Source organism: Octopus bimaculoides, chromosome 15 (genome assembly GCF_001194135.2).
Source record: "Octopus bimaculoides isolate UCB-OBI-ISO-001 chromosome 15, ASM119413v2, whole genome shotgun sequence".
Taxonomy (NCBI): Eukaryota; Metazoa; Mollusca; class Cephalopoda; order Octopoda; family Octopodidae; genus Octopus; species Octopus bimaculoides.
The window spans coordinates 32,536,595-32,543,880 of NC_068995.1; positions in this window are offsets into that span (position 1 = coordinate 32,536,595).

Genomic DNA, 7,286 nt, shown 5'->3' on the forward strand with positions numbered 1-7,286 from the left:
ATATATATATATATATATATATATATATATATAATTCAGTTTTGGGGATTAATAGAAATGCAGGTATTCTATTTCAGATTGTGCAAAAAATACCCTAACGAGTATATCTGAAGATAAACTCGTGGTATCTATATGCACATCAAGAAATAATACTTTAAAGATAAAACCAGTACACCATCCGGGTATAAAATATACTTCCTTAATTATCTCCTACTTAAGTTAAAATTATCGATTACGAAGGAACTACACGTGTTTCAGGTTCTTTTTCAAAATATTGTTAACCTAATTTTACATCACCTTACAAATTTAGGAATTAAAAATTATAAATTATAAATATGAATTAGAATTAGTATTATATATAATAGTTAAACAGGACGTCAAACATTAAGGCAAGGCAAATATCTCAAGTCATATACAATATTATAGGAAGAAATTCAAAATCTTACAGCTGTTTCTGGAATATCCCCGAGTATGGGATATTCTGTCATCAGAGACAAACGGGGGAAGGAGAATATGGAAAATGAGAATTGTATATAGCAATAAGTTGACAACATAGAGGAAGGGAGTAAAAGAATAAGGAGATGAAAAGAGAGAAGGAAAAAGAAGCATAAAAGTTCATAGTTCAACTTTCCGAAGTTAAAGTCACCAGAGTATGATTTCTTAGGTGCAATCCTGTGTATATCCATGTGGGTTAAAATCCTGATATAGTAGACATCCCAAGATATCAACGTTCAATAACGGAATGGTAGCGGAGGTGACTATTAATTGATAAAAGTAAAGAAAAGAAAAGAAATAGAAAGAGAGGTAGATAGAGTGAGGTATGGGGGATTTTAAGGATTGGCTATAGGATAAAGTAAGGTGTATAGTGTCTAAGAATTGTGTACGGGGAAGCGTACATAGAGACAGCGGTAGCTAATCAGTTACGCAAATATATGCGTTCAGTCAATCACAGCAAGGCTCACGTATGCCCACAAACTGTATAACATCATGCTCAACATTGAAGATCAGTTGCTATGTACAAGCTGCAGGAAGCGGGGAGGCGTTACAATGACCTGAAAAACCATTTCCGAGTGACATTGCAAGCAAAGTGCAAAAACAAGACACAAAATTTATATCAGATGACTTTGCATGACATATTTAAACAATAAGCTTCGCAAGATATCACATACCTCGAGCCATTTATTACCTATTTAGATGTTCATCAATGTTGCCATAGAATTAATCGTTGATGAACTTGAAGTTGGTATTCTTGAAGATTTTGCGCGTACTTATCTGGAATGAACACTTAAACGGGTGCGTACTTAACCAGGAGGTTACTGTATATATGTATATGTGCGTGTGTATGTGTCTTTGTGTTTCTGTTTGCTCCGCCACCACCACCACCAAAGTTTGACAACCGGTATTGGTGTGTTTGTGTCCCCGTAACATAGCGACTCAGCAAAAGAGGCTTTACGAAAAATAAATACTGGATTCGATTCATTCGAGTAAAAATTCAAGGCGGTGCCCCAGAATGTGTACCTTTAACGTAGATCTTAGGGAGATTCAGCGTGGCACAAAATATAACAAAGCCGGCCGTTTGAATTACAGATACTACTCAGTTTTGAATCTTTTTCAAATCCTCTCTCCCACTCAGTACCGATTTTGGTCGATGTTTTTTTGGCACCACGCACTTAAAAACGATTGGAGAAGCCTTGAAGATAAAAAAAAAATGAAACTCGGCAATCACTATTACTTTATTTCAAGCAGGAAAGGAAACGTTATTCAAAAGTAAAAAATAATAGTGATATTTTAAAAACTTTCTTCAATAACCTCCACCCACAAATCCTAAAATTTCGATGATTTTTTCGAAATGTTTTTAATCATAGTTTTAAATATGGAAAGTCCGAATCTGCCATTGGTTTCTGTTTATAATTTCAAAATAATTTTCAGATGAAAAGGTGTGTGATTTAAGAGAGGTTTAGCTGTTATCTCTAACACATACTACGATCACCTGGTACTTTCCTCGTTTCTTTGTCACTTTAACATGTTCTTTTATTCTTTTACTTGTTTCACTCATTTTGACTGCGGCCATGCTGGAGCACCGCATTGATGTTTTTCAACATTTTTCTCTCCATAAACACATTTTATGGAATGATGGTGCAGTGGTCCATTGCTGAGATTTAAGCAACAAAAAACATTGTTACTTAAATCTTTAAACTCCACCCGTACCAAGCGATTCCATTTGTGTGTGTGTGTGTGTGTGTGAAAACATATTTACTATCAGAAAAGTATGCTATTAAAATTAATTATCTTTTACAAACCTTTCACACTTTGTCACACTTATGAAATTCCTTACATACATTCACACGCACAGTCAGCGTGAATAATATACTTTTATACCATGTGAGAAAGTTTATCATTAGAAAAAAAAGAAGAGATAGACAAATACAGCGACAGATATCTTTCCTGTTGCTTTCATAGATTTTGACGTTTTAAAATTAAGAGAAAATTTTCAAATTTGGTATAATGAAGTACTTTTTCACGCTGGATCAGAGTTTGCGATTCATTTATTCAACAAAAAATATTTAGAAAAATGTTACAGACGTCTGTCTACCCTATGTTAAAGGCCTCTCCGAAAAGATACAAAAGATATGCGGCCCATATGACATCAGGACAGTATTCAAGAGTAATACAACAGTTCACAAATATCTCCTTCGAGTAAAACTACCAATAGAAGAGAATATGACCAAAGACTGCATATACTCCGTCCCATGCAGGTTATAACATCGAAAAATACTTTAGGAATGAGAACCCAGGTTCGAAATTTCTCCAAGACACCTGATGATGACTGGAGGGTACATCAGCCGAAACGTTGTGTTAACAAGAAGATGAAGACAATATCCGTCAAATATAAATAATGTACATAATTCCCCATCTCTTAGATACAAAACTGTAAGTAATATATGTATATAAGACGGAAGATGTGTGTGTGTGTGTGTGTGTGTGACCGACCATAACTCTTTGTAATGCTCATTCACTATAGACCGACCATATTTGCATATTAGCACTTACTTCACGTTGCCATGCAATTTGAATTAATCCATATTAAATTAATCCATACTATACATGTTTTTACTCATACTAAGTTGTGACAGTTATACAGTTTTTACAATGTCCATTCACTGCAAACCGCCAAACCAGATTGGCTTCGTGGCAGGGCTGTTATTGCACCTACAAACGCAGCCGTCAACACTCTTAACTACGATTTGCTCAGTCAGCTACCTTCTCAAGAACGTTGTAACATATCAGTTGACACCGTTGCCGACCTCGATCAGGTTATACACTTTCCAACTGAATTTCTCTACTCCTAAGATCCTCCAGGACTCCCACCCTATGAACTTCACTTAAAAATCGGTTGCCGTCATCCTCCTACGCAATCTAAAAGCACCCACGCTATGCAATGGAATTCGCCTTGTGATCAAACAAATGATGGACCACGTCATTGAAGCCCAAATTATCATGGGACACGGCAAAAACGACAGTTTAACACAAAACTTTATTGCATAGCAAGCTTCTAAACATCCCAACTGCATTCCGCAAAGTATCCAGCTGTGACAAGTAATGTTTATTAGGGTGTGTTCAAAGTGCTGTTACAGCAGTCTCCTTCAATATGGAATAACAAAGTTGGCAGGTCAGCTTATTAGATTTATAGTAATGATATATATTAAAATGGCAATAATCTAGAACAGTTATAACTGCCTCCTTTAGAAAAGTCTCAAAACTTCTGAAAAAACCTCATATCAGGATAATTTGGGCTTCAATGACGTATTTGGAAAGAAAATATAGCATTTCAAATATAATATCAGTGAACTATATTAAGTCCAGAGTGGAGGTGGAGCTTAAGCTGTAAAACTTATTAAATAGTTGCACAAAATAAATCACAGGCATGCTTTAGTGAAATTAACATCATATAATTGATCTGCTTAACTACAATACTATGAACAGTTGAAGTCCTAATCTCTCACAAGAGTCTGTAAACTTAATCATCACAGATAAGATCCAATATATACACAGGATGTCACAAAACAGAATGCATATACACACTGAATGATTATACATGCAAGAATTTATTAAAATACTCTTCATTTTCAAAATCGAATAGAATCTATAGACAGAATTTAATTTTTTTTTATTAGTGCTTGTTTTTAAACTAATGACTGTTCTAGTCTGGACACAACTCATAAAGCAAAGCAGTGGAACTACAAGCATCCAAGAAACGTTTTTCTTTTGGCTCAGTATTTGTTCACACTCTTATTCAATGGCTGCCCTCAACTCATCAACTGTTGCTGATTTTGTACCATAAACTTTACCTTTTAAATATATCCTTAAAAAGAGTCTAGCAGCGTGAGGTCTGGCCTGGTCTGGTCTGGTCTGGTATGGCGTGCACAGAGGGTATTCTACTGAACTTCTTCGTCTAATCCACCTGTTTGGCAAAATCTTATCAATGTAGGCCCTTACATTAATATGGAAGTGTGGGTGTACCCATCTTGCTGGGAATAAAATTCCACATCTTGAAAGTCCTCTTGAATGCTAAACATGACAGATTGAATTCTAGTAAATGGAACCAATCACAGTACCAACAAAAAAGAATGGTCCAATAAAGCCTTTTGATAATAAGCCACACCATACTGTAACTCCTGATAAATTAACATGATGTTCCTCAATAATATGTGAATTCTTAGGGTCCCCATAGGTGCAGTGGGTGTAGTTATGGTAGTCATTTAATTTAAATACAATCTCATCACCCCAAACAATCTTTGTGGGAAAGTGTGGATCTTCTGCACATCTTGTCAAGTACCACTCTAGTGGCAACCAGGTTTTAATTGATGTCAGACCCAGGTTTTGTTACTTCACAAACTGCTAAAATATCAACCATTCTGTGATAGATTTCTGTCCACTCTTCTAATGGTGGAAACATTGTGAGCCTTCAAATCACTTACCTTCTTAATCTGATCAGAATACAGACAGCCATCCGTAAAAAAAAGGACCCCAAGAGCTGGAATGGCTCTTTCAACACATTACTATCACCATAATCCAGGTTAATGCATTTGCCATTTTGTCAACTGTGACTATAAAAATTTACCTAAGTTACTGTAATAAAAATTGAGGTTAATTTTACAAAAAGAAATACATCTAACCTTAACACCAATCATTGCTTGTCCAACTCATTATGTAATCATCATATTCACACAATGGATAAAAAAATAGAAACAATCAAAATGATGGTCATAAAGTACAAATAAATAAATCCTTCAGCAAAAATGTTTTCAAATATTGAAAAAATGAAAAACAAAGAAAGAATCTATAAAGGTCAACAAGTGAAAACTTTATTCAGGCTCAGAAGGAAAATGAGAGGATGGGGGGAAATAGAAAATTTAGGTTCAATTTCACTGCAGCCAAACCACATGTCAACATCTTGTTTAATGCTTTTTTTTTGCAATCAGATAAAGAATGAATGTTTGTGTAAGGACAACTAGCAGAGACATCTTGCATGTATCGATGCTTGTTTTGTTTGTGAACAATAAAGACACACCATGTCCTTCAAACATTCTCTTGAGTTTGTTTCATGTTAAAATGGACTATTATTGAACAATACCTCTGTTTTATTTTCAGAACATTATAATCAAAGCCCAGTTATCATCTATTCAGCAGAAGGACTAGATAGTTTAGATCATATCAAACTCTCATATACAATGAAGAACAGTAGCAGCAATAAGGGGGAAGCTCTTGGTAAATAGAGATTGTGAGACAGTTTCAATTTATGATTAAAAGCATTTCATTTACGCCTCTAAGATTCTTCTGAAAGGCATGACTAAGTCACATCACTCTGTTTTCTCCTGCACTAAAAATATTTGGTCCTCTTGCATAGAGAAAACAAGACAATATTAGTTGTTGTCAGAGAACTGTGATAAAACTGTGATTCTTTTACTTGTCACTAGAATGTGGCCATGCTCGTGCACGCTGCTTTAAAGGCTTTTTAGTTGAAGAAATCAAGCCCAGGACTTATTCTTTGTAAGCCTTAATACTTATTCAATTGGTCTCTTTTGTCGAACTGCTAGGCCTTGGGGACATAAACACACCAACATCGGTTGTCAAGCAATGGTGGGAGGACAAAGACGCACACACATAAATATATACATACAATATATATATATATATGACTTCTTTCAGTTTCCATCTACCAAATCCACTCACAAGGCTTTGGTCAGCCCCAGGATATAGTAGAAAACACTTGCCCAAGGTGCCATGCAGTGGGACTGAACCCAGAACCATGTGGTTAGGAAGCAAGCTTCTTACCACACAGTCAAGCCTGCACTTGATACAATCTTTCTTTTTTTTTTCTTTGATAAAAAATTATTTAACTGAAATTTGAATTTGTGACACACTTATTTAAAATTTCAAATACAGGTGAAAAATTGTTTTGTATCAAAAATCCCTCACCCACCTTGCATTCAACTTAATATCATTATGTAAACAACTATTCTTTCTTACAAATTTAAAATTTTATGTAAAAATGTGTATCAGATTTCTTATCCCAGGGAAGTGACAGCCAATATGGAAATTTCAAGCAATATCTTCCAGAAATGTTTGGTTTATAATGAATTTTTTTAATTAACAGATATTTTCTATGAAGCAATCAGTTATTTCTGTTTAAACATCTTTGCATTTACCTCCTGACAGGTTATGGTCTTATACTAATAGAAGAAAATTTTAATATTTTTATTAAATCATGAAGTGCCTGATGAAAATGTCCTGTGGTATTTAGTTGTTACATTCTGAATTCAAATTGTTTTGCCTTTCATCTCTAACATTTACTGTTCTTTATAGTGGCACTCTTGATAAAAGCCAAATTTTACTTCAAGCCTACAGGTTCATCAGGTCAAAGCTTATCCTGGTTTCTGAGGCATTTAAGTGATTTAGATCACAAGATGCTCTACAAGTCTAAACCTTAACTGTTGTTACTGGTACTCATTTTCAGTTCACTGGAACAATGTGCTGCTCGGTCTGGGAATTGAACTGACTGATGCCTTTAATGTTCATTTGCACTCTTGCTTTGGCTATATCCGGGAAGAGGCCCACTTAATAACTGATCCTAATCTCTTGTAATGGATATTTTCTATCAAACACTCTCCACTACATTACAGTGTATGTTAACTTAGCTCTCTCACACATTCTATCAACTCTGGTATGTTGCAGCTCTTAGTTATGTCTCCCATACACTTCCTTGCAGATGTTATCCCTTCTAA